At 38.8% G+C, this 11,444-nt stretch overlaps 1 protein-coding gene across 1 annotated transcript in view; it reads right to left on the reverse strand.

The window, feature by feature from the left end:
• PLS1 (plastin 1) overlaps positions 1-11,426 on the reverse strand; it is a 79,177-nt gene extending 67,751 nt beyond the window's left edge. The window contains exon 1 of the mRNA XM_014521609.2: positions 11,314-11,426. The gene's annotated coding sequence lies outside the window, so the exon portion shown is untranslated. The remainder of the gene's footprint in view (positions 1-11,313) is intronic.
• Between the last annotated feature and the right edge of the window lie 18 nt (positions 11,427-11,444).

Below are 11,444 nucleotides of genomic sequence, written 5' to 3' on the forward strand. Positions count from 1 at the left end.
TTTCTCAAAGCCTCAGCTCCTAGATTCATGTTGTTAAATGAGAATTCTCAGCTTTAATTTTTTTAAGTAAGATTCTAGCCCTTGTGGTTACAGAAAAAAGTTTGTGCGATTCAAATCTATTATAAATAGTAGAGACAAAATAATCACCAATTATTTGGGTTTCTTTAATGTCATTATTATTAAGGAACTCTTATGATTTGAGGCCCAACTCCTGATTTTGAAACACTTACATATTAACATCCCTCAATATTTATTGAGAGCAGAAATGAAAAGGGCAGGAGCAGCAAGCAGCATCTCAATGATGCCACATCAGTATTCCAGCACATGGGGCTTGAGCTATTTAAGGTCTAAAAGTCACAAATTACCTGTCAGATGTATATATAAAGCATAAAACAAAGGGGTTCCACCTACCAAGTCTAGGACCAATGCTCTTGTGACAAGTCCAGCCACCTCCAACTACTGGGAAAAGAGAGGCTGCTACAAATTTAAGATGGTTGTCGGGGGCACCATCTTTCCTACTGGGCCCTGTCTAATAATTATCAGATAAGACTAAGAGACTATTTCACCTCTAGATATTGAAATGGAAAGAAACAGTCTGTCTCTTCTCCCATACCATGGCTACCTCCTCCTCTACTGAAAATTTACATTACACAAAGGGTATCAAGGAAGCAGGATGATTAGGTGACATTACCAATGCCGCCTGCCTCTAGTGGGTGCCTAAGAGCTGGGGCTACTAAGCACTGAGCCTTCAGCCTGTCTCCCAGTGTGGCAAACTGGAAATATTAAGAGGGAACTCCATATGTATGGGGATAAAACACATGTAAGGAAGTGGATATTAATTGCATTTAGAAGTTTATATCAAGTTCTCAACTCAGAGAATATCCACTTCCTTATGTGTGTTTTATCCCCATAAGAGACCACAGGACTTCAAATTGCTTTACACATGTATTTTAAGATATATGCATTAATATTTTAATATGTTAAAAGTAATATTTACCAGAGTAGTATGTGACATTTAAAAATGATATTAGTTTGCTTTTAAAGTAAACTCTTAAGAAAAAGGACTAAGTTGAAGTTTCTATGCCCTGTTTGTAAATTATTTATAGTATCACTACAATCTATTATCAAACTAACTATTAATGCTTGCTTTATATATTTTTATTTCAAATCAGGATGCACCAGACTTTGACACCTTTAGTGACGTACATTACTGTGTTTGAAGAATATCACTGAAAACAGAATCTGGCCCCAACATCAAGTCTGAATTAAGCTCTCTAAGTGGCACAGATACTTTAGTAGCACCTGGTTACTGTTACAACATATGTTGATGGAGTAGACAAACAATGATGTAGATTAATCTTATTAAATGTAATACTTTGATCTTAATTTATTTACTAAAAAGCAGAATAACTTCTTAGATGGGAAATAAAACTAAGAGGCATAATACTTTGTTTTGTAGGTTGATCACCTCTATAAACATTCTGGGCAATGGCAAGGAGTTTTGTGGCATGGTAGAAGTCCATATATTTATTTTTTAGCAGGCATTTTCATTACTTTTACTTTCTCAAAGCATAGAAATAGTGAGACTGTCAAACAGAATCTGATTAAAAAGGAACTGACAAGGCTGAGCCAGCTATTACCTTGCAGGCGACTGACAGTCCAGGTCCTGAACTTTGATCTCTTACTCTCCAACTTAACTATTGATAAGGGCTCTGCAGCACCATGAGAGTCAGCAATTTCTTGTGTTGCTCTCCAGATGCCCCCCAGCTTCTACTGTGAACTGCTCTAATGAACTTAGAAGACCACTATTTCCTACCTTCTTCTGCCAACTTGAGGGTGACTCTGATACAGAGCCTGGAAAATGAGACAGAGGAAATCAAGTGATTTTAGGGCAATCTTAGGAATCCAAAGTATTATTTGCTATCTTCAAGAGGTGGTTACATTTCCCTTTATATAAACCAGTGCCTTTCAACTGGGGTGTGGTGGCACCTTAGGGTGCTATGAGGCAGCAGTGGCCAGATCAGACCGCCTCATGTGCTCCCACTGTATTAGGGCTACCTAATCAACCTAAAGCAGGCAGCAAAGCTGCCTTGTGCTGTGCAACACGTCCTGGTCTAGCACCCCCACACCCGAAAACAAGCGCAGATGGAACTGTCCTGTTGCCTTCTGAGAGCAGTGCTGGGGTGCCCAGCAGGAAAGGTTATGCAGCTCAAGGCAGCTCTTGCCTGCTTTAGGCTCATCAGAGAGCCCTTAATGCAGAAGAGCATGCACATGTGGCACAGGCCTCCACAGCACATGGGGCAGTTTTATTTGTAGGCAGTTGAACCCAGCTGGGAAGCACTGAAAGTTGTTCTCAGCCATGGTGCAGTCACATTCAAAAAAGCTGAGATGGGATGTGTGACCCTGAAAATATTGAGTACCACAGGTATAAGCATTTATTTAAAAAGAGTATTTTAATTAAAATACATATAAGCAAAGGTCAAATTTATTTCTGCTATCAAAATATTGATATTATGGGAGGTACACCCTTGTAGGAAAACCATAATATACAATACCGTTAACTGGAGCTTGATCTCTCTAATTAACATGGGGAGATGTTGGGAACAAATTTTTAATCTTCACTCTGAGCTTTCTTTATCATGCACAAGCCAAGTTCTGGCCAACAGAAAAATGTTACAGATCAAATTCAACCCTCTGGGGAAAAAAAATGTTGATGTATTTATTAGAATGCACTTCTAAATTAGACCTAGTATAGAGTTTGGTCCCTGCAAGTGAATTTGGAAACTGAACTAAAACCCAGCTTAAGTTTGGCAGTACTCAAATACAGTTCTACAGTTTCTGGTTTTTAGTTATTAAAAACAAGGTGCTTTTTATTATTTATAGTGAAGTAAATATAAACACTGCAACAATTTACCTACAGACGTGGTGGATTCTCCATCATTTTAAATCAAATCAAATGTCTTCCTGAAAGACAAGCTAAGGCATAACTACAGGGACTTGATACAGGAAGGATTTGATGAAATTCGGTGACCTACGTTATAAAGGAGGTAAACCATACCATCATAATGATCTTTTTGATGGAGAAGGAGCGAACACAGGTAACTTGTTGGCCATGATCTACAGTAGATTAGGCCCAATAGAACTAAAATATTCTGGCACTGGGATCACTAGTAGCTTTGATGGAAAAAAGGGTAGAATTTTTTGGGAAAAAAAGGTTCACTGTGAACTCTATCATAGAGTTTTTCCTCAACTCAGTTCTGACTTTCAATATTGCAGATTATCTGTTGCTCTTCCTTGTGCCTTCTTCAGTATCTGGATATTTTTTTCAGCTAGTTAACTAACACATGTAACACAGACTTTGTTATCAATCTACATTAGCTGTGTAAAGGGCGATGCTAACTAGTTGCCACTGATATTTTAAAATATACAATCTTAAAAGACAGAAAGATTGATCACTCTCAGATCACTTTTTACCCCTTTCATGATAGTTACTCAGAATACAAATACTTATTACAGTATATCCAAAGCCAGATCTGCTCTCACCAACAGAAGTGAGGTCTGACTTCGGTGAGGTTGAATCATCAGAATTCATGGAGAATTCAAATCAATAAGTAATCTGTTCTCATTAGTAAGCATCCTTGTTCTTGTTTTTTAATGGTATTTAATTTGTTATTAACTTCAAAATTACATACTTTCTGAGTAATGGTTAAGAATGTACATAATTCCTGAAATGTAACAACTGAAATACTCTCTGCATTTCAGGGGTACCCTTAGGCAATTCCTACATGCACAGTAGTCTCTATTATGTTAGAGTGACGCTGATTCTATAAAGCCTTTTGGTTAATGTGGGAAAAAATGTTTTGCTTTATTCAAAGTATTTATAGAGTGACCATCACTACAATTTCTGGCTGGCACATGTTCTCAAAAAAAGTGTTCAGCAGAACTTATTTACAACCAACTGCAGTACAAAAGGTGTAACATATTTTTAAATTTTGCTCTTAATTTTCAAATGAATTACTTTTAATCTAATCTTTATAACTGAATACTGTCTGATAAGAAAACAGAAGAGCAAGTATATACTCTTTTAGAAGAATTTGCTCACAGACCTTGATCCAGTAAATGAATCGTGTGTGCTGTTAAGCATGTAAGTAGCCCCATTGACTACTCTGATGTTTACAGTTGCCCATGTTCTAAAATGATTTGCTATATTAAGGCCATAAATAATAATTTTTATTCATTAAGTTGAAAGATAATGACTTAAGCAGAGTTGCACTTTATTTCTTCCATCTACACACTTAGCCAGAAAGCAGTCGTGCTTGCTAAAGAAACGTAGACAAAATGTAATGTTAAGGTCAAAATCCTGACCCCACTGAAGTCAAAGGCAAAATTCCCATAAACTTCAACAGGACCATCATTTAGCTCTAAATGTGAAGATGTTTTCATAGACTCCAGATTCTGAATACAATTCCATGTGCCATGCTGGCAAGGACTGAAGAAGCAGAAACTATCCCCTTGCTAGAGAGCCACCCTGTTTCTCTCTTGACCTCCTTTGGGCAATGTCAGGAAAGGCATCATATCCCTTTGTCATACGGAGGCAGGCTACTACAAGGAGGTATTTTTGAATGATGCACAAAAAATGGAAAAAAGGAGAGAATTGGAGCTCAAAAGGGAACTTTTTAGAACTAGCAGGAAAAGGAGTTTGATACAAAAATGAAAATAACTGAATAACATCTACAAACAATTCAGTCTGGGGGGAAAAAAAACACTTGGCAATGTAACAAGCTTTTCACCAGCTGTGAAGGGGGAGGGGGGAAATCAATCAGTCAAATGATAATTATGGGGAAGGAGTCTACAAAAACAACCCAGAAATTGTTCTTTACAAAGAAAAATCATACATTTTAATTGCAATTTAGTCTTGCAACTAAATAGCACCAGGCCAGATTTGGATTACAAAGAAGAAACTTTGTGAAGAATTTGGCTAGCAATTTGTACAACTGTATTGAATAAACATGGATCCGTTAAGCACTTTTGTAAGCCTTGAAAGTATTGTAGCTTTTCCTATTAGATGCATTTAAAAAGGAAAACTCGTCCTGCTCTGGATATCATCAAAGGAACCCTCAGTTCCCTTTGCTAGCAGTTACTTATAGGATGCAACTCTGAAAAAATTTCCTATGCCACTGACCAGCTAAGATAAATTGTGAAACATAATGAAGTCCCTGCTAACTATTTAAAATCTGCTTATCAGAAACAACTCAGTCCTGCAGCTCAGGGTGACAGAAATCCTTTAAATTAGCATTTAAACAAATACAATCTTCCTGATAATATAAAGGCTGGGTAAACACAGCTGTGTCTCAGGTCAAAGGTTTATTAGGGGGTGACTCCAAATCTAATCTGAAATTTATCGATTCCTGTAACAAGAGAAAGGGGTTAGCTAATTTTAAAGTAATTATTAGGATTACTTTGAGACTGGAAGTGACATCCTTGGCTAATAACTGCCTTCCATAAGAAAACATATATAAAAGAACACCATATGAAAATTAGTTATCCTCTCTCTATCATACAGACATACACACGTTGTTTGCTTTATTAATAATATATTACTGAGGCTTAGCAAGGCTGCAAATGAATCTGTGGCACTCTCACAGATGTGCTGTTGTAAGGTATCATTTTGATTCCCTTTAGAAGCATCTACACAAGTAGAATAATTTAGAACCCTCCAAAGTCCAGGAACTAATCCAACAATTTTAATTTACCATTAATAACAAAACCAAGTATATAGAAAATAAAGGTAGCATCTGATGCAGGGATTGTTTTAATAAATATAATGAAACTGGGTCAATGAATCAAAGATCAAACTATGTAAATAGTGATAAATAATATCACACACAGACTATAGGAGAGGATAGAAAAAGAGAAGTCCCCTTTATTAAATGTTTGATTCTACAACCTTCTATATAAGTAGGTGAATTACATCTAAAAGGTCTTTTAATAAAAGTGACATAACGGATTACAATGGTGTATAGTCACTATACAGAATTGTTTATATCAATAACTGAACAACTCCCAATGCATATGTAACTTGACCTGGCTATCACTAATTACTGCTTTTTTATATTTATTTTTTCCTGCACCCCTCCCCCCCCCCCCCCCCACACCGCACAAAAAACTTCTCCCCCCCCCGAAGCCACTAATATCCTTTTCCAAAATTCCTTACTTCAAAAAGTATCTAACATTGGCCGGGTGTGCAGTGGATGAACCATATCAAGGTTGATATGGACTGATGATATAGTACGATGATATAGTACTCCATCAGGGATGGCTTTATTAAGCCTCCCCCAATCCTTTTATACTCCAGTGGCATGGGGTACTTGACCAGATTTCTTTCTTTAGTACTAAGTCCAATGAATTGTTCCTTATTATAAGTCAAGATACTATAATTCCTATAATTGTGGTTATTCTGTTTTCTGGAATCAAATTATTCTACATATGGGTACCACCTAGTGCCATTTTATTCTGTATTTGATAAACCCATTTATTTAGACCTAAGCACTGTCTGTTTTTTCATATGAACTTTTACTGTCAAGAATTAAAAGAATTTCACATGCATTTGTGAGTTTTGTGAAAAATATTTTAATTAGTCACTGCTATAAAAAGGTAGGTTTGAGTACCATGTACTCATACCTGATCTGGGTGCTAAATATATGGAGATGAGGCAAGGCTAAGACATCTTTGTATACCTCTACATCACATTTAATATATTGCTTTAAAATGACTTTATCACTTTCAATATTGTAACAAGATGCCTCCTATGCCCCAGGTCTTGTATTCCCTTTGACAATACTGTAATTTGTGATCATTCCTGCATAACATTTTCCTCAATAGCTTTTAAAAATGCTGTAAAGACCATGCTTTGGGACTTCATGGTGAAGAAATGCAGAAAGTCGGGGAAGGTGAAATCCACTCCTCTAATTCATAGCTAATAGCTATTGCATACATTTCTCACCTTCATGTGGCTCCTAGTTGAACATTAAGCCAATAAGATCTATGGTACTGAAAGGCTATGATACCATGCCTTTTCCTTCCCAATCATGCCTTCTGTACTGAGCTATAAAGTGACAACATGGAAACCTTTTCTATGGCGCACAGGATTTAGGCATGCCTGTTATTCTTCTGCAAACATGATGTTTTCTACTATAATTCAAATACCCTTTATACATCTTTTTTAATGTTAAGTTATTCAAATTATGATATAGAAACCGAAACAGGTGCTAGGCATTTTCCATTTAGGTAAGAGAGAATCCAATCCCAAATAATTTAATCTAATGCATTCATCATGCAAACAGTTACAAACATGCTAAAGAACAGATTGTCCCTATTTGCATAATGAAGGCCTATACAGACAGCATATGAATGTAAAGGGTAAAGGGGATAGGAAACACCTTTCACTAGATCTCAATATTTTATATTTTCCTTACTGTTACCTATTCTATTTTGTCCTGTAGTTGAATTTGTACCAACCTGCATTCTGTTTGCCAGTCGAGATGCTTACTCAAGTTACATTTTTTAAATTATTTCTTCAAAATAATTCTTAATTTATTATATTGTGTTTTCAGTTATCAAAATGATTCTACAAGAGTTGGATTTATTTTAATGATCAAACCCTTCTGCCATTTAAATCTGTGTTACTTTGTTCTACTCAGACCAGGTGGCACTGAAAAAGAGCTGAGTTTTCCTTGAACAGATATTTTTATGATGTACAGAATAATATCCAAGCCAATGTGTTCAAAGGTCTATCAACCATTCTGCCAACTAGGTTGGCACCTTCATGACCATATATGGAATTAAATCCTCAGTTATCATACAGGCTATAAGGTGCAGTTAAAGCACCAGAGCAAACAACCAATAAGTTATAAGGACAGCCTTAGTATCAATAAAAATTAACTTATTGCAATGCATGACTATTCATTCCACCATCCTGACTGACATTTTGAACAATGACATCCAAGTTACTCTGACTTTAAAGCGAAGTGAAAATTTTCTGGTAAAGGCAGCAGTGATAGTACAGCAACTGTCTTGGTGTGGTTGGTCCTCTTCATATAGCTCCAGAATGCCCACTATTCAGGACCACCTTTGTCAGCACTGAACCCATATTAACAAAACTGAGAAAATGATTCTGGTGTGGATCAACACTCCAAGTTTCTCTCATAACCAGCTCACAACCAAATGACTAGACTAGAGTAGACCCCAGCTGTCGCTCTTTTGCTCCAAGTCAAAATTAACTTAATTAAAATGTCACCCAGTTCACTCTAAGATACTGTTAAGCATACAGCAGGAAGGGCAATAGGACAGCATGGGATAGAAGAAGACAGAGGATCAAGGGATCAGCTCTTTGGCCCTTATGCAAATGAGAAATGAGGGGGAAGAGAACAGTTCTTAGTGTATACAACTTGTTGATTCTGGCAGGAAGCTTTACATTTGTGCATACACTGATTCTCAAATCTCACACAGTTTTTGCTACCTGCACAAATCCACACTGACACTGGATGAGGGTTGTGCACATATGGGAGGTACAGAATAATAAGGATAACACTCACTACACAGATATGAATGGATATATTTTCACTAGGAGAAGAAAAATTTGAACTGTGTGTTCAGCCACAATGCACTTCCTCCTTTTGTGCATCCATTTGGGTCAAAGTTCCTCAGACAGAAAGAAAGAACATGGGGCACAAAAGTGTGAGACAATGGAATGAAGAAGGAACAAGACAAGGTGAAAAATAGGACAAAGTAGGAAAAGGAGAAATTATATGGAAAGACAAGGAGAAGGACCTGGGAAAAGGGAAACAGGAGAGCAGGAAGCAATGTGGCAAAGGAAAATGGAAGAAATTATCCTCGACCAAAATAAATTATTATCCTGCTCATTGTCTGTTTGCTCTTGGTTATTCTTAAAAGTTTTTTTTTTGTTGGAAGTCAGAATGTATACTTCTTTCCCTGAAGAGCTCCCTCTACTGGATACTGAAGGAGGAAAGGGGCTCATGGGGAACCTCTAGAATTTTTCTCTACTTCAGGTACCACACTGGAATTTGAGTACCAGCTTAAGCAAGATCTCATGCCATTAGTAGCCTTTAGAGATTTTTTAACAGAAGGGCAAAGTAAGCACAAACATATTTACCAATAGGGCTTGAAAAAGGTGGTAATGAGGCTTTTGATCATTAGAAGGTTAAGAGCTAGCTTGGGTTCCTGTACAGCACTGCATTATGCCATACAGACTAGGTGTCCGAATTGTATTCCATGTATAGTGTACTCGGAGAAGAGAATCATATGACCCAATACATTTGTGCCATTCTCCCATTTTGGTTTACAATTAGAATAGCAATAAAAAACCCCAGTACTGTGCCAAACTCCTGGAATCTCCAGATAGCTTAAAGTTTCTCCTAAAGTTACCATCAACTATTACATTGTTAAAAATACTGACAAATAAAACTGTCCGTCTGTCACAGGTATAGCACAATAGTACAATTCATAAGTGATTACTTCTGCTTTCTGCAGACTTACCAAGACAGTTTGTATTCTTTACAAATATAAAGGCTAGAAAGCTGTTGGACTTTTAATTAAATAAAGTTTAAATTCTGCAGCACTATGTGCATGAAGGATCTGCCACTGTAATTCCAGACGTGTTCATTCTGACTTCTGGTCTTCCTATGCCATAAAGTGCCATTGGTCAGGCTGCAGTTGGAGTACTGTGTCCAGTTTTGGGTGCCACACTTCAAGAGGGATGTGGATAACCTCGAGAGGGGTCAGAGGAGGGCCACTCACATGGTTAGGGGCCTGCAGGCAAAGCCCTACGAGGAGAAATTGGGGGCCCTGGGTCTTCAACCTCAACAACAGAAGGCTGAGAGGTGATCTTGTGGCCACCTACAAATTCATCCGGGGGGGGGGGGGGGGACAGCAGGGAATAGGAGATGCTCTGGTTACCAGAGCACCCCTTGAGCTAACTAGGAACAACGGCCACAAATTGACGGAGAGCAGATTTAGGTTAGACATCAGGAAGAACTTCTTTACGGTAAGGGTTGGCAAAAACTGGAATGGCTTTCAAGGGAGGTAGTGCTCTCCCTTACCTTAGGGGTCTTTAAGAGGAGGCTAGACATACACCTGGCTGGGGTCATCTGACTCCAGTGCTCTTTTCTGCCCAGGGCAGGGGGTCGGACTCAATGATCTGCTAAGGTCCTTTCCGACCCAAACATCTATGACTATAAATCTATGCAACACAGACACCATGAAGCCTGCGTCTCCTGTTTGCTGACTGGGAGCGGCTCTCAAGAGTTAACATCTAATATGTTCAATAAGTAGCAAAAAGGGAAGAGAAACAAATGAAGATTAATCCTAATTAGGTGTTTCAAAATCTTTTGAAATGTCCCAGTTCCTTATCATGGTATCACTAGGGCTTTGAAAATACTCGACAAACAGAGAGTTAAATTCAGATGTATGAATATAGGCATGCATGTAACTGAGTGCAACCATTTCTGAATAAAAAAAAAAGAACTGGTAACCATCACTAACAATTCAATAACTGGAACACAGGCATGCTCGCTCAATTTCCTCATCTGTTTTACATGCAAAATTCAAAGCATCATAGCTGTGGAAACAGGCACCAGAAACAGAAGCCACAGAGAGGATTTTATTTCAGTGTGTGCTTCTCTGCAATACTGTCAACAATGCCGGCAAGACTTCATAAAACAAACACAATCAACTGCCCTCCTCAATAAAGAAAGCCCAAGTCAGGTCACTTCCCTTTAGACAGTAACATCCAGGAGAATATGTAGACATCAGTAGACACATACAAATAAATAGCTTTCTGTGTATTTCCTGAAGTCTGGAAAAACTGTTTACATACGGAAAGGCAAGAGGTGCAAGAGCTTCACAGTCTCAGTCATGTCCTACTGCCTTTCATAAAAAGTGTCTTTAATTTTCCCCCTGGCATGAGGGAGGAGGTTGTCGGGGGAAGATGTCTGACAGGACCGTTGGGCCAGTGCTTTTCCAGCACTTTATCCCCTCTCCCGCCTTACCTAGTACAGCTTGTCTTCCGAAGAATGAACTGCACTTTTTAAAAGCGGCCTCTAGTTTTCGCACATACTACATTAAAAGAGCCTCCCGGGAAGAGCAGCGCCCCCCTGGGCACAGAGAAGAGGCTGGAGAAGTTGATCCGTGCCACAAGATCCTGCCCCCGCCACGGGAACCCCCGCGGACGCATCTCATCAGGCAAGGGAAGGGGCGACAAGCGCAGCCCGCTGCCCAGCCTCTGCCCGTCCCTCCCTTTGCCCGCAGCTGCTCCGGCCCCGGCCCCGTCCGCGGAGCCTCTTCGGCGACGGCTGCACCAAGAGTTGCCGGGATCCAGCAGACACCTGCTGTGGGCGCCGCCGCATCCCCCGGACAGGCAGGCGCCC

This window comes from Alligator sinensis, unplaced genomic scaffold (assembly GCF_000455745.1).
Source record: "Alligator sinensis unplaced genomic scaffold, ASM45574v1 scaffold846_1, whole genome shotgun sequence".
Lineage (NCBI taxonomy): Eukaryota > Metazoa > Chordata > Crocodylia > Alligatoridae > Alligator > Alligator sinensis.